Source organism: Meles meles, chromosome X, assembly GCF_922984935.1.
Source record: "Meles meles chromosome X, mMelMel3.1 paternal haplotype, whole genome shotgun sequence".
Taxonomy (NCBI): domain Eukaryota; kingdom Metazoa; phylum Chordata; class Mammalia; order Carnivora; family Mustelidae; genus Meles; species Meles meles.
This window is the reverse complement of record NC_060087.1, coordinates 59,272,324-59,284,813: the sequence shown is the minus strand read 5'-3', so window position 1 is coordinate 59,284,813 and position 12,490 is coordinate 59,272,324.

The window sequence follows — 12,490 nt, the reverse complement described above, 5'->3', positions numbered from 1 at the left end:
CTTATAAAATTTATTTTAAAAAAAATCTTTGAATGAAAGGAAAGAAAAGAAAAATCAAGGAAGTAAGCAACAGTGAATGTGTAAGAGAATTCATGGAAGATAATCTCTCAGAAAGATAATTTAAAAATACTTGATTCCTTGCCAGCTTGCATACAAAAGCTATTAGTCCATGACATTAACTAAAGAGGCCAATCTCAAATAGTTTTTGTAATCAAGATCTGTTTACCTGTATTTACACTCCTCCTTCCCTTTTAGTTCCTACATGACTTTGCCTCTTTCCAAAGATTTCAGAATCACCCACTGACTGAGTTACTTGCCATAACCTACAGACATTATATTTCTTGTATGAGAAATATATGGGAGTATGAAAATACTCGAGTACAACCAAAGAGTGAGTCTGTCTATGAGGGCACCTTGGTGTATGTTTGATTGCCAGAGTTTATGTATTTTGGTCACAAAGTGGGAAGGAGACAAATTATTTTTCCTTAAGTCAAAGGGTAAATTATTAAAATGTGAGAACTCCTTGAGACAAATAAGAAGGTAAAATCCTTTTTGGGGATGGCTGGCTATTACTGTACATTTTGTACCACAGTTCAAGGCTCTAGTCATGCTTTTGGAATTACTGATGGGAAGAAGAAAGCAGATGTAGTTGGAATAACTAAAGAGATAAATCAAATAATGCCATTCAGAGCATTATAATTCTGGCACCTGTTCAATTTATTTACTTCTTACTGATATTTAACTTACTGCTCATTGTAAGCCTCATCCCCTTTATTACACCAATAACTATCTCCAATGTGAATAAAATGTTTCTTTTTACACACTCTGATCTTACTGGATTTCTTTCAGAAGGTAGCCATTGCTCTGGTTCTTTGAAAATGTAATCTAGTTTGATTTTTACGAGTTTCTGTCTTTATTCATTTCTCGCCTGCAGTTTCCCAAAGCACATATTCTGGGACAGTAATACATATTACTAAGTTTTTAAGGGGTTGGATTAGAAGGGAGGGTCCAACCTAGTGACATAGGCAGACCCTGAACTCACTTCCTCTCTTGGAAATCTACACTTACATACAGAGCAATTCCTCCTGAAGAAGAACTGGGGGATGACTGAACAACTTCAGCACAGCAAAGGATAGAGGGACCACACAGAAAATGGCAGGAGAGATTGGGATACAACAATGCTGCAAACTGCAGTGAAGAAGGATAGCACTGAGGAAACTGTGCATAGATTTGCCTGCCCTCAGGCATAGAAAAAAAGCCTCGGTTTAAAGGGTAGCTAGAGGGGCGCCTGGGTGGCTCAGTGGATTAAGCCACTGCCTTCGGTTCAGGTCATGATCTCAGGGTCCTGGGATCGAGCCCCGCATTGGGCTCTCTGCTCCACAGGGAACCTGCTTCCTCCTCTCTCTCTGCCTGCCTCTCTGCCTACTTGTGATCTCTCTGTCAAATAAATAAATAAATAAAAATAAAGGGTAGCTAGACTATAAGTGAACTAATGCTAGAACATCCCCTAAACAATAGGAGAACTGCTGGAACTCTCTCCAGGGTTGGAGATGCTGGTGAGCACCATTGTTTATTTCCCCCCTCCACCTTGATGCTGCAGAGTAGAATAGTGTCTGGGCATTTTAACCAGGCTGCTGCCTTGATGAGACCAGGGACCCTAGCCCACATCAGCTCCAGTCATTCCCCTAAGGTGGCCTCCCCTACTCTTGACTGCCTGAGCTCCAGTTTTCCCACCAAGGTGGCCTCAGTGTGGTGTATACCAGGACACCCCTGGATTGTGTCCACTACAACCCCAGCCATCTCACCTAGATGGCATGGGTACAAAGCTCTCTAGGACATTCCAGCCTTTTGCCCACTTCAGCTGCAGCCAACTTGCCAACACAGCCTACATGGAGCATCCTGGAAACCCCCTCCCACCTGTGTCCACTTCATCTCCAGCTGTTCTACAAGGACAGTACCAGTGCAGAGTGCCCCAGAACTCCCAGCTTGTGCCTGCTAACTTGGGGAAAGAAACACATCCATGTCCAGGAAACAAAAAGAATCCCAAGCAAAATGAACCCAATCAGGTACACACCAAGGCATATAATAATTAAAATATCAAAGATTAAAAATAAGGAGAGACAGGGATGCCTGGGTGGCTCAGTCAGTTAAGCATCTGCCCTCAGCTCAGGTTATGATCCCAGGATCCTGGGACTGAGTTCTGCGTTGGGCTCCTCAGTCAGTGGGGAGCCTGCTTCTCCTTCTCCCTCTGCCTGCTGCTCCTCCTGCTTCTGCTCTCTCTTTCTCTGTCAATAAAAAAAAAATCTTTAAAAAATTGAGAGAATCTTAAAAGCAGTAAAAGAAAAGCAGCTAGTTACATACAAGGGAACTTGCATAATGCTATCAGATTATTTTTCATCAGAAACCCGAAGGTCAGAAAGAAGTGGCATGATACATTCAAAGTGCTGAAAGAAAAAAAACCTACAACCAAGAATACTCTACCTGGCAAGGTTATCATTCAGAATTATAAGAGAGATAAGGAGTTTCCCAAACAAAAGAAATTAAAGGTGTTTATCACCACTAAACAAGCCTTTAAAAAAGTGTTAAAGGGACCTCTTCAAGTAGAAAAAAAGGTCATTAACTAGAAATAAAAAATTTATAAAAGGAAAACATTTCACAAGAAAAAGCAATCTTATAATAAAGATAGTAAACTGATCACTTATGAAGCTAGTATGAAGGTTAAAAGACAAGAGTAGTAAAATCAGTTATATAAAAAATTAGTTAAGGGACTCACAAAATAAAAAAGATGGGAATTATGATAACATATATATAAAACATGGAAGAGGAGAGTACAAACATAGTGCTTTGAGATTGTGTTCAAATCTAAGTGACCATCAACTTAACATAAAAAGTTTTATACTTAAGATGATATATATGGGGGCACCTGGGTGGCTCAGTGGTTTAAAGCCTCTGCCTTCGGCTCAGGTCATGATCTCAGGGTCCTGGGATTGAGCCCCACATTGGGCTTTCTGCTCAGCAGGGAGCCTGCTTCTCTGCCTACTTGTGATCTCTCTCTCTCTGTCAAATAAATAAATAAAATAAAATAAAGATGATATATATGAACCTCATGGTAATCACAGACTAAAATTAAAATAGATACACAAAAAACAAAGGGAAAGGAATCCAAGCATAACAGTAAAGAAAGACATCAATCACAAGGTAAGAGCCAGAGAAGAAAGGAACAGAGAACTACAAAACAACCAGAAACCTATGAACAAAATGGAAAAAAATTCATACCTATCAGTAATTACTAGATGTAAATGGTCTAAATGCTTCAATCAATAGACATAGGGAGAATGAATGGATGAAAAAAAAGACTTGACTATATGTTGCCTACAAGAGAATCACTTCAGACCTAAAGACACATATAAACTGAAAGTGAAAGAATAGAAAAAAATACCATGCAAATGGAAATGAAAAAACAAATGAACAAACAAACTTGGATAGCAATACTTAAATCAGACAAAATAGACTTTAAAAACAAAGATTGTAATGAGAGACAAAGAAGGGCATTACACAAAGATAAAAGGATAAGTCCAACAAGAGGATATAATAATTGTAAATATCTATGCATCCAACATAGGAGTACCTAAACATATAAAGTAAATATTAACAGACATAAAGGGAGAGATTAACAATAATATAATAATAGGGGACTATAACACTTCACTTACATCAATGGATAGATCATCTAGAAAGAAAACCAATAAGGAAACAGTGGCTCTGAATGACACAGTAAACTAGATGGACTTAACAGATATATGCAGAACATTATATTTAAAAAAAGAGCAGAGGGGAGCCTGGGTGGCTCAGCGGGTTAAAGCCTCTGCCTTCAGCTCAGGTCATGATCCCAGGGTCCTGGGATCGAGCCCCGCATTGGGCTTTCTGCTTAGCGGGGAGCCTGCTTCCTCCTCTCTCTCTCTCTGCCTGCCTCTCTGCCTACTTGTAATCTCTATCTGTCAAATAAATAAATCTTTAAAAAAAAATAAAAAAATTTTAAAAAGCAGAATATACATTCTCTTTTCTTTCTTAAAATTTTTAAAAGATTTTATTTATTTATTTGACAGAGAGAGAGATCACAAGTAAGCAGAGAGACAGACAGAAAGAGAGAGGGGGAAGCAGGCTCTCCACTGAGCAGAGAGCCAGATACAGGGCTTGATTCCAGGACCCTGAGATCATGACCTGAGCCAAAGGCAGAGGCTTTAACCCACTGAGCCACCCAGGCGCCCCTCTTTCTTAATTTTTAAAATTTATTTTAATTTTTAAAAATTTTTATTTAAATTCTAGTTAGTTAAATACATTCTTTTCAAGCTCATGTGGAACATTATCCAGGATAGATCACATATTAGGCTACAAAACAATATTTAAAAATTTAAGAGATTGAAATCATATCAGGCATCTTTCCAAACACAATGGTATGAAATTAGAAATCAACCACAAGAAAAAAAACTTGAGAAAACACAAACATATGGAGGCTAAACAACATGAAATTACACAACCAATGGGTCAATGAAGAAATCAGAGGAAATTTAAAACTTCCTGGAGATAAATGAGAATGGAAACAAAATGGTATAAAATTTGGGGGATACAGCAAATGCAATTCCTTTTTGAAAAAAAAAATTAGAGAAATAGAGAGAGCACAAGTTGAAGGTTGGAGAGAGGCAGAGGGAGAGAGAAAGAATCTTAAGCAGGCATGGAGCTTGATACAGGGCTTGGTCCTGAGACATTGAGATCATGACGTGAGCTGAAATCAAGAGTCAGATGCTTAACTAACTGAGCCACCAAGGTGCCTCACAAAAGCAGTTCTAAGACAGAAGTTTATAATGCTATAGGCCTACCTCAAGAAAAAAGATAGATCTCAAATAAACATTGTAACCTGTATGTAATTGATGAATTGTATGTAAGTGATGAATCCCTAAATTCTACTCCTGAAACAATTATTACACCATATGTTAAGTAACTGGAATTTAAACAAAAACTTAAAACTAAAAACAAAAATATTAGTTTTTAAAACTTTAACGATAAAAGTAATTCAGAATTTTTCAGATGTGGGGTTTTTCCTCCTACCTTTTTGAGTTTTATTTCTAATTCATTTTTAGACAGTTATGCCAGCTCTGCTGGTTTGACAATATCTTCACAAATTAAAAATGAAAAAAAAAAAAACCCAAAGTTTGAAAACAAAAATGTTTAAAGATTCATAGAAGGTAAACCATCTCTGGTTTACCAAATTTACCAATATGTGAAGAATCAGTAACAAACTGCTTTTGTCTTTTTAAAAGATTTAATTTGTTTATTTGAGAGAGAGAGAGAGAGAGAAAGCAGGGGAGAGGGGCAGGGTGAGAGGGAGAAGCAGACTTCAAGCTGAGCAAGAGCCAAGCCTGAGGCTTGGCTCAAGCTCACAACCCCATATCAGAACTCCAACATCAGGACCCAAGCCTAAATCAAGAGTCAGATGGCCAACTGACCGAGACACACAGGCGTCCTAGTAACAAAACTGTTTTTGAACCAGTTGTTGATTCTTTCTGTTTTTCTGCTATCTTTTCCTCTGGAAAGCTGATCCCTGACTACTCTGGGGCTGGATCTTCTTGGACAAATTAGAGCCCTGATAGGTTTTCTTTTTTTTTTTTTTAAAGATTTTATTTATTTATTTGACAGACAGAGATCACAAGTAGGCAGAGAGGCAGGCAGAGAGAGAGGAGGAAGCAGGGAGCCTGATGCGGGGCTCGATCCCAGGACCCTGAGATCATGACCTGAGCTGAAGGCAGAGGCTTTAACCCACTGAGCCACCCAGGCGCCCCAGAGCCCTGATAGGTTTTCTTAGACACCTCAGATATTTACTAACTTATACACTTCATTCATTGATTACCCATTATGTGCTAGGCACAGAGGCAACATAAGTCAGACACCTACCCTGTCCTCAAGAAGTCTATTGGATGAATATTCAAACACAGTTGACAGTTACTAATGTTGATTTACTATGTAGCAAGAATTGTCAAATGCAGACATTATAAAGCTTTCCATGTGAAGGAGAAGTGATGATGTTAGGCTACAAGAGACTCTCCATTATGAGTACAAGACAGTTGAAAGATTTAAATTATATATACAGACCCCATCTTCTTTACCCATTCATCTGTTGAAGAGTATCTTGGCTCTTTCCACAGTTTGGCTATTGTGGACATTGCTGCTATGAACATTGGGGTCCATATGGCCTTTCTTTTCACTACATCTGTATCTTTGGGGTAAATACCCAGTAGTGTAATTGCTGGGTCATAGGGTAGCTCTATTTTTAACTTTTTGAGGAACTTCCACATTGTTTTCCAAAGTGGCTGGACCAGCTTGCATTCCCACCAACAGTGTAAGAGGGTTCCCCTTTCTCCATATCCTCTCCAACATTTGTTGTTTCTTGTCAATTTTTGCCATTCTAACTGGTGTAAAGAGGTATCTCACTGTGGTTTTGATTTGAATTTCCCTGATGACTAATGATGATGAACATTTTTTCATGTGTCCATATATAGAATGGAATATTACTCAGCCTTCAGAAAGGATGAATACCCAACATTTTCATCAACATGGATGGAATGGGAGGAGATTATGCTGAGAGAAATAAGTCAAACAGAAAAAGACAATTATCACGTGATTTCACTTATTTGTGGAACATAAGGAATAGCATGGAGGACATTAGGAGAAGGAAAGGAAAAATGAAGATGGCGGGTAAACTGGAAGGGGAGATGAACCATGAGAGGTTGTGGATTCCGGGAATCAAACTGAGGGTTTTAGAGGGGAGAAAGGTGAGGGGATGGGTGAGCCTGGTGATGGGTATTTAGGAGGGCATGTATTGCACGGGGCACTGGGTGTTATATGCGTACACTGAATCATGGAACACCACATCAAAAACTAATGACGTACTGTATGGTGACATAACATAATCAAAAAATTATTAAAAAAGAAATATTTAAATTGTTTAAGATTAATTAGGTCCTTGGTTATGAAAAGTTGCTTAAGTCCATAATAAATATGATAAAAATCATATACTGTTAATCCTGTTTTTGTACTTGAGTTCTTTCAGAAAGTACTTTAATGTGTTACAAAAACTTATTATGGGAAAACCAGGTTTTAAATCAGAAGTAAGCCAAGCAATATGTAATGGACTCTGACAGTATCTTACCCAATACCTATTATCCCAATATTCCTTACTCAGAGAACACCAGTTTTGTTTGGGGCAGCAGCAAATCCAACTTCCCAAGTGTATACCTCAGGACGGCTACATGACATAGCTCTAGCCAATGAGATTTAAGAGAAATCTACTGGGTAGGGTTTCTAGAAGTGCTATTGTTTTCCTAATAAAGGAAAACAATTTAGTTTGCTAGATCCTTTAGGTTTTTGCCTTATGCTTCTTACCCCTTTATTCCTGTGTGGAACACAGACAAGATGCTTAGAAATTGAGCAGCCATTTTACAACCATAAAGACATAAAATATACACTAAAAAAATTGTGAAGCAGAAAGCTGTGAAGATTATCTTGTGCAACTGGACCTATCCTTGGGCTGGCTACCTTGAGTTTTGTTTTGTTTAAAAAACAAACAAACAAAAAACCCCAAAACACCCAGAGGTGCCTGGGTGGCTCAGTGGATTAAGAGTCTGCCCTCTGCTCAGGTCATGATCCCAGAATCCTGGGATTGAATCCTGCATTGGGCTCACTGCTCAGCGGGGAGTCCACTTCTCCCTTTGCCCCTCCCCCACCGCTTGTGCTCACACATAGACACTCTCTCTCGCTCTTTCTCCTTTTCTCTCTCAAACAAACAAATAAAATCTTCAAAACAAAACAAAATAAAAGACACCTCTTTTGTTGAGCCACGACAAAAGTGTTTCTTTCTTTTTTTTTAAATTTGTTTATTTACAGCATAACAGTGTTCATTGTTTTTGCAACACACCCAGTGCTCCATGCAGTACGTGCCCTCCCTATTACCCACCACCTGGTTCCTCAACCTTCCCCCCCCCCTTCAAAACCCTCTGGTTGTTTTTCAGAGTCCATAGTCTCTCATGGTTCACCTCCCCTTCCAGTTTCCCTCAACTCCCTCTCCTCTCCATCTCCCCATGTCCTCCATGTTCTTTGTTATGCTCCACAAATAAGTGAGACCATATGATACTTGACTCTCTCTGCTTGACTTATTTCGCTCAGCATAATCTCTTCCAGTGACAAAAGTGTTTCTGTCACGTAGAGTCAAATGCGGTCCTAACTGATATACTCTACCTCAAAAGGGAAAGGTTTTCAGGGAAAATATTTTAATTTTTATTAGGAAATTAAGAAAATGTCTTTCTTTTTATTTGAAAAGCAATGGAATTTCCTGCAAAATAAAAGTTCTTTTCTTTTCTTGATCCATATCTCTCTGTGGTGGAGAGCAGGATGTTTAGAGGAGCAGGAAATACAAGCTAACTCCTGCCCTCTGATCAAATGAAATTCAAGATACTAGATTTTGTTTACTAGAGCAGTATTTCCTAAAATGTGTCATAGCACAATAGGTTCTTGAGATGTACCTCAGGAAAAAAGAAAAGAAAAAAGCTTTTCTTGGTCAACAAATTTGATAGATATTGAATATAGAACCCTTTCCCCGTAGAAATTCACAGTAGGCATTATGATGTTACAAGCTCTGTATAAATCCTGTAGTACAAAAAATTGGCTTAGCATTGTTTGACCCAACACTTTTTTTAAAAGATTTTTTTTATTTATTTGACAGAGAGAGAAAGAGAGGTCACTAGTAGGCCGAGAGGCAGGCAGAGAGAGAGGGGGAAGCAGGCTCCCTGCTGAGCAGAGAGCCCGATGCAGGGCTCGATCCCAGGACCCTGGGATCATGACCTGAGCTGAAGGCAGAGGCTTTAACCCACTGAGCCACCCAGGTGCCCCGACCCAACCCTTTAATAAGCTATTTTTTAATTGAAGTATAGTTGACATATGTTGTTATATTAGTTTCAGGTGTACAACATAGTGATTCAATAATTCTCTACATTATGCAATGCTCACCACAATAGATGTAGTTACCATCTCTCACTATACAAAATTATTGATTATATTCCCTATGCTATATTTTCATCCATGTAACTTATTTATTTTATAACTGGAAATTTGTACCTCTTAATCCCCTTCATCTGTTTCACTGATTCCTCATTCCTCCTGGTAACTGAAAGTTTGTTCTCTGTGTTTGTTTGTTCATTTCTTTTTTTTAAAAATGTTTATTCTACAGAGAGAGATCACAAGTAGGCAGAGAGGCAGGCAGAGAGAGAGGAAAGCAGGCTGCTTGCTGAGCAGAGAGCCCGATGCGGGGCTTGATACCAGGACCCTGGGATCATGACCTGAGCCGAAGGCAGAGGCCTTAACCCACTGAGCCACCCAGGTACCCCGTTCATTTCTTTTGTTTTTTGTTTTTGTTTTTGTTTTTTAGAATCCACAGATAAGTGAAATGATATGGTATTTGTCTTACTCTATCTGACTCATTTTATTTAGCATAGTATACTCTAGGCCCATCCATGTTGTCACAAATGGCAAGATTTCACTCTTGTTTATGGTTGAGTAATGTTCCATTCTATATATGCCACCTTTTCATCCTCTCATCTATCAATGAACACTTAGGTTGCTTACATATCTTGGCTATTCTAAATAATGCTGCAATAAACATAGGGAGTAATGTATCTTTTCTAATAGAATTTTTGTTTTCTTTGGGTAAATACCCAGTAGTGGAATTACTGGGTCATATAATATTTCTGTTTTCTGTAGTGGCTGCACCAGTTGACATTCCCACAAACTGTTCACAGGGTTCCCCTTTTCCCACATCTTTGCCAACACTTTTTTTCCTTTGAGTATAGTTGACACACAATATTAAATTATATAATGAATTCAAATACTGAATTGTAGTTGTGAATGATTCATGTGCACTTGAAACGAAAATGTAATTCCTTGTCCTAATCATTAAGTTCTTATCACTTGACAGTCTAGCCTACATTGTTTATTGTATTATTCAGCTCCATACTTTTTAAAGGTTAGCTTTTTGTTTACTTGATTTGTCATATTCTAACAGCTGAGTGTTGAAGTCTCTAATCACACTATATGGTAGACCTTTGATATATGAGAAATTCCAAAGCACATACTGCAAGACCATATGATTTTCATCCATAAATGCAGAGAAAGTATAACTGAAAATTTCCTCCTTTACACCCTTGATGGGGTTAATCATAAGTGAAGACTGACAAAATTGAGTTCTCATTAGTAGAGTCAACAAAAGCCTTTGGAAGAATGCAGCAAGGGGTTATTAATTCTGCCTGGTGAAGGCTTCACTAAGAAGGTGGTATTTGATGTGGACTTAAAAGATGAATATGCTTTACTATGTAGAGAGGACATGTGCAAAGGCAAAGAAATGTGAAATTATCCAGGAAACATGAAGTAGTCCAGTGTACTACCTTAGACCATGATAGGGAGTGACTGGAAATTCAGAGGGGTCAGAGTATGAAGGGTCTTTGTTGTACTTCATGATGGACCTATTATGTATGGGGAAGCATTGAACTCTCAGACTGTAAATACGGATCTTCCCTCTTTGGTGCTCTGGATATCACTCAAGTACTCTGCTCACTTTCTGCCTCCAGAATTTCCTCTGAAGGTCCCTGTACATTTGGCCCACTAGGGTCACCAGCCTGGCCACTCTTTGTAAATGTCTCTTGCTACCCTCAAAATCCATGGTTAAGTCTTACTGATTAGTTCCTTTGATGATCACTTCATACAAAGTTACTGTGACATCCAGAGTGAGGAGCAAAACCTTGGAGTATCAGAGTCTCTAGAAAGTATTCAGGGATGGAGGAGGAGAGATAGGGAGAGCAAGAAATTGCATTGTGGCGTAGAGGCTGAGGGTGAAGAGAAAAGATATGGGGGGAATGAATTTTCAAGAAGGAGCATGCAGTTGATGCTAATAAGAAAGCAAAGGCTTACACTGAAATACTTTGTTTTTGTTTTACTCTTTTAGGTATAGCCTCATTCCCATGTGTGCCCTTTGAGATTCTTTTCTGAAGAAAATCTGCCGTAGTTTGCTCTTCCTCGACAACCCAAAGAGGTGAGAAAAATTCAAATCCAATTTTTTCTTTCATTCAGTTACCTTTTGCTTACCTCTTATGAGGTTTTGACCCATTCAATTAGACCTGTGACTCCTATCATGGCTTCTCCCAATCTGATAGGATCCCAAATCAGATCAGCCACTTTCTCTGTATTACCATGCCAAGAGGTTTGAACCTTATCTTGTAGACCAGCATTTGCAAGATTGTATTTAGAGAGACACTAAATGTTCATGGAACGGTAATAGGTGTTATTTGAAATAAGGGTTCCACTGTCAGGTAAGTTTGGGAAATACTGAATACTCCCTCTTGGATAGTCACAATGCCCATTAGCGTAGTGAAGATTCTGAAAATATTTCAGTAAATACATCTATCTAGCTTTGCTTAATCCAGCATCTCCTACAGTTATTTAACCACATAATCATTTTTTTCTATGCAGTATTTATTAACATCCATGGAACATTAATGGTACCCAGAACATAATTCAGGATATGCTGGTAGAAGCACTGTAGGAGGAAAAAAAGGGTTTCAAAGCAGAGGACTAACAAGTCAGACTTAAGCATTAGTAAGAGCACTCTGGCACCAGTGTGATGAATGGATTGATTAGAGAGGACTCTAGTAGAAGAAGTGGCAATTGTCTAGGAATTTTGGTGAGGGCTTTGACTAGGTTGTGACAGTGGAGAAGGGAAGAAGACACAATGGATTAATATTAAGGTGGTAAAATTAACAGGATTTGGTGATAAGATGTGAGATTGGGAGGGGGAAGAGGTTTCATCTGCTATTGGTTATGTTGATGTTAAACTGTTAGAAATTGATAAGTTGGATATATTGGCTTTGAGGGAAATTACTTATGAGAGAAATCTGGGTTAGAAATGAGTATTTCAGACTGAAACAGTATAAAGTAAGAATAGGTGGGACCCCAACAAAACTGAATATTTAAGAAGTATGAAATAAGAAAAGAAAAAAAAGCTAATCTAAACCCAAGGCACCTGGGTGGTTCAGTCGTTAAGCATCTGCCTTCAGTTCAGGTCATGATCCTGAGGTCCTGGGATCGAGCCGCACATCAGGCTCCCTGCTCAGCGGGAGGCCTGCTTCTCCCTCTCCCTCTCCCCCTGCTTGTGTTCCCTCTCTCCCTGTGTCTCTCTCTGTCAAATAAATAAATAAAGTCTTTTAAAAAATAAAATAAAATAAAATTTTATTTCACTTTATTGAGATAGAGCTGATGTATAACATTGTGTGAGTTCAGGGTATGTGATTTGATATACATATATATTGTAAAATGACTACAATACAAGGTTAGTTAAAATACCCATCACCTCACATAATTATAATTTTTTTGTGGTGAGAACACCTAAGATCTA